We start from the raw sequence: 12,686 nt of genomic DNA, 5'->3' as shown, positions 1-12,686 counted from the left end.
TTAAAGACGTCAACGAACACTTCAGCTCATTTTAGCTTGTACGTGAGTGAATATTTGAACTGGATACTGTTGCCGGCAGTTTTCGTGCAAGTAATCAGAAGGCCAGGTATGAATCACCGGCTTCTGTGATCCTTGTTCTGTGGATTGCCCAACTTCTACTTTACTTTACTTTTAATTTATTCGATTTGTAACGCACACCTAGGACCCTGAGGTTTACGGGTGCACATAGAGTTAACATACAAAAACACAGATACAAATATCCTGGGGAAGAAGAGGTACGCAATCATCTACACTAATCAGGGGTCATCAATTCATTTTTGTCCACAGAAGAATAACAACGTTTTCAGCTTTTTTTCTGAAAGCTGCTGTAGAACGGATTTCTCTAAGGTCAGGTGCAAGGGCATTCCATGCCCTAGGTGCAGCAATAACGAATGCACATTTCATGGTCTTGGTATATTTGCAGGCCGGCATGTTCATCTAGTTGGTATTATTAGACCTGAGAAGTCTTACATTAGGTTTCTCAGACAACACCTCACTCAGGTAAACTTGCACGGATCCAGCACAACATTTGTGAGTGATTAGAAGTAAACGATACTGAATCCTGGCCTCAACTGGGAGCCAGTGTAGACCACGTCTCGCTTCAGAGACGTGGTCTTTCTGCTTGAGACCGGTAACAACTCTCACTGCGCTATTCTGGATAACTTGGAAACGGTTGCATTCCGATTTAGGAATGGCAACTAGGAGACTGCTGCAGTAGTCTATCTTAGACCCCACAATGGCCCTTGCAATTATTTTAGTGTTCTTCTGAGAAATAAATGGCCGGAGGTGAGCTAGCAGCTTTATATAGTAGGCTGAGGAGGAGACCAGGCTGTTCACCTGAGCTTTCATGTTCAGGTTCTGGTCAAGTACGATACCTAATGTTTTCACTTTCTTTTTAGTCACAATATTGCACCCTGCGATGGAGAAACCTTCGTAGTCTGGCCCTAATCTATTTATTTTATTCTGGGTCTCTACTACCACAAGCTCAGTTTTTTTCTTTGTTAAATGCTAGCCCATTCTGTACCATCCAAGTCTGTATAAGGTTGTACACCTTGTTAATGGTGCTTTCATCCTCTGAATGTACACCTGTTAATGGGATGACACGCTGAGTGTCATCCGCGTAGTTCGTAAAAGCCACGCCATTTTTCTCAAGAAGGTTAAAAAACGTTACCGTAAATACATTGTACAGGGATGGTGACAAGCAAGCTTCCGAGTCCCTACCACCCACTCTACACCGCCTAGCACTCAAAAAAGAGCAGCGCTATCTGAGAAGTGAGCCACTTCCTTCAACCTGGTGACTAATATTGTGTGTTCCACCAGGTCGAAAGCCGCAGACAAATCTAGCAGCATGAGTGAAGAGGCTTAACCTTTATCCTTGGAATCTAATAGCCTGGACATTAGGTCCAATAATGCTGTTTCAGTCCCATGCCCCTGCCTAAAACCTGACTTCCATTTGTTTAAAATCACATGTTCATTAAAATGAGCGGATATCTGAATGTAAGCTACTCGATCTGAAATTTGCAAGAGAAACAGTGTGTTGGTGATCGGCCGATAGTTGGCTGCTGTGTTCGGACACAGTCCAGGTTTCTTTAGTAAAGGGGTAATCCATGTATTCTTAAGCCCCACCGGCACATGATTCTCAGCAAAGGATGCATTGACCAATTCACACAGGGAACTGAATAAAGTAGGGGAGCAGGACTTTATGATCATTGCCGAGCAAGGGTCACCCTTACATCTGGTAGGTTTGAGGTGGTCATTAATATTTGTTCGACTTCAGAAACAGAGTGAAACTAAATCGACGATATGATGTTTTTTGCACATGCATCTCCAGATCATATGCGTCAGTTACAATAGTGATATTTATCTTTTTAGCTTCATTGTCTTTCTTAATCCGGTCCAGCTTTCCCTGCATGGTATCTTGAATCATGTGCACCAAGCTGCATCTTTTGCCAATATATTAGTGCTCTGCTGGTAAGGAGTTTCTAGTTCTCTCAACATTTTAAAGAGTTCCTTGGCCTCTGATTGGGATTGAGTTATCCTATCATTCAATTTGTCTTTCTTAGCAGCTATGACTGCTATCTTGTACTCCTTTACTGCTGTTTTGTATGCCTCCTTGCTTGGAATATCTTGAGATAATCTCCAGGCATAACAATATTTGGTTTTAACCGCTTTCAATTCTTTAAGTTCGGGGGTATACCGGTCATGACCTTTTTTTTCCATCTATCTGTTTGGTTTTGAGAGGTGTCAGGGTATCAGTAATCTCCTGAAGGGATTGTATGTAAAGATTTGCGATTTCTTCTGCTGTCTCTAGTTTAGCAATCTCGGGAACCAAAGGTGATAGCCATGTTTTCAAGGCCTCTGGGGTTAGTTTATTTAAGTTCCTTAATAAAAGATTATTTTTCTCTTTACCTCGGGTCCTTAAAGGTATATCACCAACTATTGTAAAATGGACAAACAAGTGATCTGACCAGGGGCAGGGTAGGACTTCTAAGTCTGTTGTTTTGAGGTTATGGGTAGCAACCCAATATACGGTGTGCCCCTTACAATGAGTTGGGATTGTGATGAGTTGCTTGAATCCTAGGTTACTCAGTGAATCTTCCAACATAGTGGCTGAGATATCAGTATTGCAACCAAGCCAGTAGTTCGGGCACAACTTATACTGCTTCTGGCTTCTTAGGGACCTGCACCCTTCCACGCAGATGGTATCTTCAGTCCTGCCACTCGGTTTTGGAGCCCCTCTCGCTCTTGAGACCTGCGACTCGCCCGCAGCTCCTCTCTTCAGTTTCCAGCACTCAATCGGGTTCACATGGGGGAAAGACAGCCTCCCTGCACGTCTTCCGCTATGCAGCCTCTTCACTTCAGAGTTTGGTAAACCAGGACCCTCTCAGAACGAGCTGGTGAAATCTGCTTCATCCATGTTGCGGTGTCCCTCGGGTTCTCCCACTTCTGATTGATTTGCCAGCACTGTCTTCTTCCGTCTACCTCTGCTACTACGGCGCTCACTCCAGTCACAGTTCCAGCTCCTTCTCTTTGTGTGCACCTGAGGGGGCCTTTTATGCCTCCCAGGTTCCTTCATGTGTGGGCTGGAATTGCCTGACTTCTGCCACAGCATGCCTCTTCAGCCCTCTTCCTCGTCCCAGTGCTCATGGGATTATGGGACTTGTAGTCCCCAAAAACAAAGTTAATTCCTTTAGGTATTTGCTCGACTTTTAGGGCAGATTTGCATCCCGTAAAGTCATTTACAATTGAACATTTAGAATTAGTTGTTACAGAGGAAGGCAATTTATTCAAGGCAAAATGTCCAGATTCCTTTACATCTCATCTTTGGGAGTAAGGAGGGTGTACAGCTTGAAAAACCCTGAATGGTATTTCCACTGGTAAGGCTTGTTCAGATTGTATAATACTTGCGCCCAAAATCCCAGATCTTATGTGAGGGTCAGGGACATTATAAAGACAATAAGCCATTACCTGTTTTGGTAACCTAGAAAGGTAATCCTTTCAGAGGACAAATATTGTGTCTCATCCCACGGAATCTCCTCACCACCCTGAGCCTTGTCTCCTCCCAGGTGATCCTCTGGAAGTACACCACCCCCAAGGTCAGGATCAGGAAGCGTCTGCCTTTCCCTGGCCACCTGGGAGGAGACTTTAGGCAGGGTTTCGGTGAGGGATCCATAGGATTCTTCCCACCACCTAACCTGAGACTGGGCAACCTGCTCCTCCCAGTTTCCTCCCCTGGTTGCTTGTAGATAGTTTGCTGCCAAATTACCTACCCCCACCCCCTGTTGTTTGCTCCCTGCTCGATTGTAATGATCCTTTCCTCAATGTGTTCTTCCACCTATGACTTGTAAAACACTCTGTTCCTATTCCTGAAGCTATGTCCGCACTCAATAAATACCCTAATAATAATAATCATTCCTGAAATGACAGATTTATAAGTGAGGGGCTGGCGATGAAGACAGGCTGCGCTGGAGCACAGAGTCTGAGCGATCTCTGGCTGTTGTGGCCACAAGAAACCAAGCCCCTCTCCTGAGGCAGGGGCAGACGAGTTACTCAAGGTTGTACTTCATAATACATTTGTAAATTGTGTCCTTTCAAGTATGCTAAGCTTGTATACAGCCTTCTCCAAGGCTCAATACTCCTACGTCCCGTCCCCTTTCTTCCATACTGCATGGGCATCCCTCGTTAGAGATGGGAATGGAAACCTCATTTACACAAAAAAGCTTTTCCCCTTTAAACTTAGAAGCGCACGGAGGCGTGGTGCCCTCTGGTGCCACACCCCAGTCCTCCTTTCTGCAGCGACGGGAGCGGACCTACTTCACCTGCACTGGTGGTTGAGGCTTTTTCCCTCATAATACCACGCGCCTGCTTTTCCCCTCAGAACTTATGTTCCATATTTTTTTTTTTTTTGAAAGACACTTTATTTGCATTTTAATATAACAATTCCCAACATCGCCACCCTATTTTCCCAACCCCAAAAACGTCCCCCCGTCTTCCCCCAAATATCATAACTCAACCAACATCACCCATGTTTTCCCCCAACCTCCCCTCCCACCCAAATCCCGTATGAATCCTCCTTTGTCCATAAGGCACAGCAGACGAGCATCAAAAGTTCATAGTCCAATATAGTTGGAGACACTTCCTCTGATACACCCATCTTCAAACCCCCCCCCCCCTCACAACCTTCCCCCAGCATCCCTCACTTCACGGTGGGCGTAAGTCATTGGGCCTCATTATAACTCAGGCGGTCCGGAAATAACGGTGGCGGTAAACCCGCCGCCACCGTTGTTTCCGGACCGCCTGATCCCGACTCCTGCAGGCAGGAGGTGATGTTCCCGCCAGGTCTGACCTGGCGGGTTTAACACCGCCCGCCTGCAGGCGGACGAGGAAACACTGGCAGCATTACGAGATGCTGCCGGTGTTTCCATGATCCCCATTCCCATCGAGTCCCACAGGACTCGATGGGAATGGGGATTAACACCATTCCGCCTCCGTGATTCCCGGAAAACCGGGGTTGTAATGCCCCGGTAATTCCGGGAATCACGGAGGCGGAATGGTAAAACGAGTCCGGCGGTAACCAGGCGGTTTTACCGCCGGACTCGTAATGAGGCCCATTATCTTTTGCAAGGTCATTCAGCAATTGGGACCAGTGGATCGTTACCTCCCCTATATCCTCCTTCCCCTTCAACACCTGCAACACCGTCAGCTCCGCTAGACCCCACCTCCTTACATCTTTCCTCCATAACTGGATTGTCGGACCCAGTGGGGACTTCCACTCAATCGCCATTCGGCGTTTAGCCAATATTAGTAGAAACCGACCCATTCTGTTCCGTAAGCTATTCCGTTTCTCCCCTGGCAGGTTCCCCCACAGGCAAACCTCTGGGCAACGTTCCAAATTGACTTCCAGTAGCCCGTTTATACCCCTGAGTACCTCCTCCCAGTACTTCACTATTGCCCCACATTCCCACACCATGTTCCAAAACCCCGCCTCCTCCAACCCACATCTAGGGCACTTCCCCGAATGCTCCTCGTTCATTGCTTTAAGCGCCCGCGGGGTGACATATACCCTATGTAGGATATTAAATTGAGCCAGCTGGAAGCGGGCATTCCTCGAGGATTTCTGAACCTGCTCCCAGGCCTTCTCCCATTCCTCACTCGGGATTGTGCGTCCCATATCCGCTTCCCATTTTTCTTTCACTTTTAATTCCCTTTCCATCTCCTTCTCCCCGAGGGCCCTATATAGTCGTGTGATACGTCTCCTCCCCTCTACTCGATCGAGTAAGGCTCGGAGCACCGGGCATGACACTGGTTCTTCAGGGATCCCCTCCCATAACTCCGCTTACCTCCGAACCACCGCCCCATACGCCAGAAAGACCCCCTGCGGTAGATCAAATTTTTCACACCACTCCCTGCAGGTCACAAGCCGTCCCTCCTCAAAAAGGTCCCCCACCTTTTCACATCCCTTCTCCCGTAGCCTCCGTATCCCTACCCTCCCGATTGCCTGTCGGAGTTTCTGGTCGGCTCCCCACGGGAGGTTAGCTTCATGGTGGCTCTTGATCCCTGCACCGCCCACGTACTTCCTCCATGTCTCTCGTACCGCTCCAAAAACCACTGATGTCCCCACATTACCCCTTGGGTACCACAGAAGCTCCGCCGAGCGCCAATCACGCTGCGCCCATCCCACCAGCGTGCCCAGGAGCTCCGCCTCCGGTTGGTCCCACACCAGCACCGATTGTAATTGCGCTGCTACAAAATATTTCCCATAGTCCGGAAGGCCCAACCCCCCATCCGTTCTCGATCTCCGCAGAGTCTGCAGGGACACCTGCCTCCTCCCCGAGTTCCAAAGCAACTCCCTGACCTTAACATCTAACATTTTGAAAAACACCTTTTTTGCCACATACGGTATATTCACGTAAAAGTATAGCAACCGTGGGAGAATGACCATTTTACATAACACCACCCTACCCATCAAAGAGAGTGGTAAATCCTTCCAAAACTGGATGGAGTCCCCTATTTTGGACAACGCCCCCCCCCCGTATTGTGTACAAATGTGTCCACCACATCATGGAACACCTGAATCCCCAAATACCGAAAGGACTCCGGCTCCCATCTTATTCCCAACTCTGGTAGTTCCTCCACTGAGCAACTCCGCAACCCCCCCCAGCGGAAACAGGACCGATTTTTCCGGATATATACGGAACCCCGACATGGCGAAAATTACGAATGATTTCCAAAAGGTCCGGAAGATATAATCTGGGATCTCCTATATATAATAAAAATCGTCCGCGTATAGAGATACAATGTGCCTCTGCCCATCCACCTCGATTCCAGCCTCACCCATCTCTTGCCATAAATACGCCGCTAGTGGCTCCAAGGCCAGGGCAAACAAAATTGGGGAAGCCGAGCACCCCTGCCTAGTCCCCCTCTCTAACTCCCATGTCTCTGAAACCCAGCTATTAGTTTTCACCATCGCCCGTGGTTTTGTGTATAACAGGGATAGCCATCTAATCATATACTCCCCAAACCCAAACTCCCGTAGCACCCGAAATAGCCACTTCCATGCCATAGAATCAAACGCCTTCATAGCGTCGAACGACGCTATGGCCATGTCCCGCTTTTGCAATTTCACCCGGTCCATCACATGATGGAGTCGGGGAATGTTACCCGACGTACTCCTGCCCCCTACAAACCCGCACTGGTCCGGATGTACTAGAGTCGGTGCCACTGTCACCAGTCTGGCCGCCAGAATTTTCCCCAGGATCTTCCCGTCTACGTTTAGGAGCGATATGGGCCTGTACGCCGTGCAGTCCCTCTGATCCTTCCCCTCCTTCAGGAGTACCGTGATTACCGCTTCCCTCATCGACTCCGGGAGACACTCCTCCCAGAACGCCTCCTCATATACCTTCTGCAGCTGCGGGACCAGTAAATCAGCGAATTCCGCATAAAACTCCACCGGGAGCCCATCACTGCCCAGCGCTGTACCCCTCCGCATGGCGCTTATCGCCCATCGTATATCCTCTTCCCCTATGGGGGCATCCAGTTCCTCCCGCTTATCCTCCCCCTGTTTCGGCAGCTGAATCATCTCCATAAGGTCTTCCACTTCCACCTCCACATATCCCTTCTCACTCGTATAGAGTCCCTTATAATATGCCACAAATGCTGCATTTATCTCCCACTGCGTCCCAACAATCCCTCCCTCATCAGACCGAACCTGAGTTATAACCCGACTCGGGGCCTCCCTACTAATGAGCCACGCTAAAAGCTTGCCCGCCTTGTCTCCTTCACCATGGAGTCGTGTGTCCCGTCTACTGTCATCAAAATGAGCCAGTTCTGCCAGGGTCCTCCGGTGGAGCTCCAGCGCCTGCGCCAGGGCTTCCCCCACTTCCGTCCCGTCCGCCGTCTCCCTATCCAAACCCGCTATTCGGGATTCTGTCCGTTTCAGTATTTCCGAGAGGCGCTTCCTCACCCCGACTACCATGGCTAAACATTTCCCCCTAATGGTCGCCTTAAAAGCGTCCCAGAGTATCCCCCTAGTGCCCACCGTGCCCTCATTCAGTTCAAAATACCGCCCAATCACCTCTCTAAGCTCTGCCACAAACGCTCCGTCCCGCAACGTCTCCATCCGCAGCCGCCATAGCCGCCTTGGCGGGGCCTCCCTGGGTTCGCATAACATTGTCACCAGAGGGGATTGATCCAAAAGAACACGTCCCAAGTAGGTGGTCTCCCCAAAATAGTGACAGTATTCCCTTCCCACTACCATATAGTCTAGACGCGAGTAAGAGCCGTGCACTTCCGGGTAATAAGAAAAGCCTGTCTCCTCCCCATGTTTCTCCCTCCAAAGCTCTACCAAGTCCAGTTCTCGCATGACCTCCTGTAATGACAACGCCATATTCTTCTTTGTCCCTCCCCTAGCCCCTTGCCCGTCCAGCCGCTCATCTAAATGGCAATTAAAATCCCCCCCATATGATCATTTCCCCCCTGTAGGCCTCCATCATACGTCGCACCGAGGGGAAATATTCCTTGTCATCCACATTAGGCGCATATGAGTTGACCAAACATAGTGATCTGTTCCCCCATGTACCTTGCGCCAAAACCGTTCTACCCCCCCGTCCACAACCTCGCGCTCCAACTTCAGCAGTACCCCCCGTGCCACCCAGATAAGGACCCCCCTCACTTGAGTAGAGTATTTTGTGCCCCGCACCTGACCCCCCCACTGCCTCTCCAGCTTCCCCAGGAGTTCCGCATTTGCGTGACATTCCCTGTCTCTTTAGGTATTCCCCCACCTGCCTCCGTTTTTGATAATTCCCCAACCCGCGGACGTTCCATGACCCAATCTTCAGACCCCCATCCTACTCCTTTCAGTTCCTCAAAATTTTTCTCCCCAGCCCACCTCCCTCCCCCCGACCCAATCCAGTCTCCCAAAGCCTCCCCCGCCTCAACTGCTGTGCCATATTTCCCTTCCCACACTCGTGGCTCCCCCACCCCAGGACACCACACCCCAACCTGGTGCCCCCTGACCCTCCCGCCCCCCACCCCTCTTTAACCCCTACAACCCACATATCCCCCCAAACTTCCCCCCTACCCCTTCCCCCTCCTAAACTATAGACCCACTGGCCAACACACTGGCCAACACTGCCCGTCTTCCTCCGTCCTTTTGGGACCAGTGGTCAGTAGTGTCACGTCAAATAGGGGTGCCACCACCCGCCCCGTGCAGCTCTTCAGTTCATTCCCCTCCTTGCCACCCAGGGACCCCACCCTTTTCATCCCCCCTCTTAGGACTCCCCTTCCGCAACTCCTCCCGACAGTGCCCCGCATCCAACCAAGCCCAGGCCTCTTTCGGAGAAGTAAAGAACCATGACCTTCCCCCTGACAGCACTTTCAACTTAGCCGAAAAAACATCATATACTTCACATTTAGCTCCCTCAAGCGACTGCGCACTGCATCTAAGGACCTCCTCTGTCGCTGCACCTCAAGTGTAAAGTCTGGGAAAATTCTCAACTTCGTACCTCCGATCTCGTAATAGCCGCGCCTGCGGGCATCCTGCAGAATAGCATCTCGATCTCGGAAGTTCATAATTTTAGCGACAAGCACTCTTGGCGGAGCACACGGGGGCCGGGGTCTTCCCGGAACCCTATGCGCCCTCTCCACAGTGAAGAAGTTCGACAAACCTTTAATCCCCAGGACCTTCAGTATCAAATTCTCCACAAAAAGTTCGGCGCTAGGACCTTCCTCCTTCTCCGGGACGCCAACCAGGCGGATATTACCCCACCTGGAGCGCCCCTCGGCGTCCTCCGCCCTGACTTCCAGCAGCCGGGTCGCCCCCACCAGACCCGCTACCTGATTTTTCAACTTCTGGACCTCATCCTCCACCGTGCTGACCCTTTGCTCCACCTCCGTTACTCTCTGAGACTTTACGTAGGTCCACCCTCACCCGAGAGACATCGACCCCCACCTCCTTGATGCTCTCCTGGAGCGTGTCTCTTGAGACCTTTATCGCCTCCATCAGCTCATCCAGGGTCACCTCGCTTCTGTCATCCCCCGCCGGGGTCTCCTGTCGATCTGGGCCCTCCTGCCGCTGCACAGCGTCCTTAGGCTCAACATATGTATCCATTCGCTGCTGGCTCTTGCCCATTATGGTATCACTACCCTCTCTCACCTCCAGGCGCAGGGTCCGCACTTTACCTGCTGCCCTCTTGTCAGGCTTATTATCCCTCAGCTGTTCTCCTCCAGCCGGCCTTCCAGAACCACACACCCCCACCTCCACCTCCAGGGGGCACTTCCCTCCACTGCACTGGCAGTGGACCGACCATAGTCTCCCTCACGATCACTGCCTGCCTAAAGACCTAGGAGGGGGGAAGCAGCTTTCCAAGGCCAGCCAATCTGGGGGGGGCCCAAACAAGGAACCCTCTCCAGAGCACCCACAAGGGTGTTCTCACTGCACCTCCCCTTCCCATCCCAGGCCAGGCACTCCTCTACTGCTTGCTCTCCCACCAGGGCCACCAACATTGCCAAGGGAGCCCGCAGCCTCGTCCCAGTGCAGGCCAGAGCTCTCCGCCCTTCAACTCGGGGCACCGTTGTCCCAGCGCTGTCGTCGGTATGCACCGTTCCAGTCCGCGGAGACGCAGGTCTCAGCTGCATTCCCGAGATCTCCTCACGGGGCTGGTCCCGAATCCACCGAAGGGGCCATTACTGCCTTCCCGCCAGTCCCTGCCCCAACGCCACTGGCGGGGCACTCGATCGTCACCCGCGGGGCGGCGATCCAACGCCGTCACCCTTTGCTCCTCGTCTGCAGCCGCCGGTCTTGCTCCGACCGCGGCGCGGGTTGCCACAGCCTCCTACTGCCAGGATCCCTGCGGGCTCAGGGGCGTCCCAGGCACACCTTCCCGCCGAGTCGCTGGCCTCCAGCGGCCACCCGGGGGGAGCCGTTCCACTCTGCGCCCCCTCTCCAGGACACCACAAAGTCTCGTTCACCCTCACCGACCGTCCTCACAGCAGCCACCGTTCTCGCTGCCCTCGGGTCAGTAGCACTCGATGGACCGCGCTCCTCCTCCCCCGTCACTGCCTCGCGGGAGCCATTGTGCGCGCCTCTTCCTGCCGTGGCCTTAGGATTGTCCGTGGGTCGTCGGGGGACAACTACTCCTGTCTACCGCCGTCCGAGCACTTTGACCACTGCTCCGACCATTTATGCACCGTTCCCCACCAATTATCTGCTCTCCATGGGGATTTACAAGCAGGATTTATGCCGGATTTCACCCGCTGCACAGGAGCTACGGGACTTCACCTGTGCATCGGTTGTCGGTTAGCCAGGGCCCCTCCATATTTTTTTCTTGATCTCTACAATTCGACTAGCCTCGGGTGCCTCCACTCCCTGTCGCATTTCGGCCTAGGCGGGCTTCAATCGGTGACCTTCCTGCAATGGTTTGTTCCCGGAATCGGATATGCACGCTCTCTTCCTCCAGTGCCTTGGCGAGGATCACAGCTGGGAAGGTTATTTGGCGTGCAATGCGCTCCCCACATGGTCATTGAAAAAACGTCTTGGCAGGTGGACAGAGCTTTTCTCTAGGTCTCTGCCGTAACATTTGAAGGAATGTATACAGAGGAAGTCAAGACCCAAGCTAAGTACCTTATTCAGCAAAGCACCTCACAAGGGCGATTCCTTTCCAGGGAAGACCCAGAGTGGGAGGGATCGTATTGATCCTCTTGTCCATGGCAACGGGGGCGACGCTCCCCGTTGCCCCGCCCCCGTTGCCATAGACATTTCAGGAAAGCGTCTGAACCTGCGCGCTTTTCGCATTTGCATGCGAATGCGCCCGGGTCCAGACTGCTGTTTCTTTACTCGCAGGTAAGCGTTCCTGATAAAACATAAAGTAAATATGGCCCGTGTACTTCACAGCACACTGATAGTCCTCATTTCTCACATTGAACAGCGGAATTGGATGATGTAAGAAAACACGCATCCACTTGGAGAACTTTTACAACATACCAGGTACAAGATGTGAATATGAATAACATCGAACTGTGGGTGGTCAATCTTGAACGACATTTTTTATAATCCTTGCTCCTGTTTCTCTTTCTCTTTTTTTCATTTTCATAAATCCGGATCGACATGGGGTATGTGTTTTAATTTACATGTGTACATTTATAATTGTAATGTAGTGCGTTGTTCTACTCAATTACACGAAGTTGTGAAATTAGTTATTGGTACAGCCCTGAAGATGGTCACAGACCGAAATGCATAGGCATATGTACTAATTCACAAATAGTTCCACGTATTCATGTGATGCCCCATTAGAAAGAGCAAAATTAATATATGAAAACTGAAATGTGAATTAAACATTTCTCTCAGTAAACTTAAATCGACTGTTTTTTTTTACCAATTGATTGGTGAAAATATCAACAACTGTTTAGTAATTTGTGCTATGTGTGCAACCCTGGTAAGGGTCAACTGTGAGCACCAGTTTTAAATAAGGTACCATCACCTTATTTTTTCTTTGTTTCTATGTTGTGAGGTCCGGATGCCAAAGGACCTTTTCTACACTGGAAGCTATAGGATAAAGCAAGTTATATGCTCATTTATACATCAATTGAACTTTTTGATAAAACAGATTCCGTAGTGCCCACCTACACTCCGTTTCTATGGTTTGTTTGTT

The 12,686-nt window shown here is 50.9% G+C and overlaps 1 protein-coding gene across 4 annotated transcripts in view; it reads left to right on the top strand.

The window, feature by feature from the left end:
* Positions 1 to 12,686, top strand: part of RAD21L1 (RAD21 cohesin complex component like 1) — a 1,746,850-nt gene that overhangs the window by 1,518,897 nt on the left and 215,267 nt on the right. The window lies entirely within an intron of this gene.

The sequence above is a fragment of the Ambystoma mexicanum genome, chromosome 3p, assembly GCF_040938575.1.
Source record: "Ambystoma mexicanum isolate Mex_15411 chromosome 3p, UKY_AmexF1_1, whole genome shotgun sequence".
Classification (NCBI taxonomy): domain Eukaryota; kingdom Metazoa; phylum Chordata; class Amphibia; order Caudata; family Ambystomatidae; genus Ambystoma; species Ambystoma mexicanum.
Note: the sequence above shows the minus strand (reverse complement) of the source record. Positions and strands in the feature narration are given on the sequence as shown.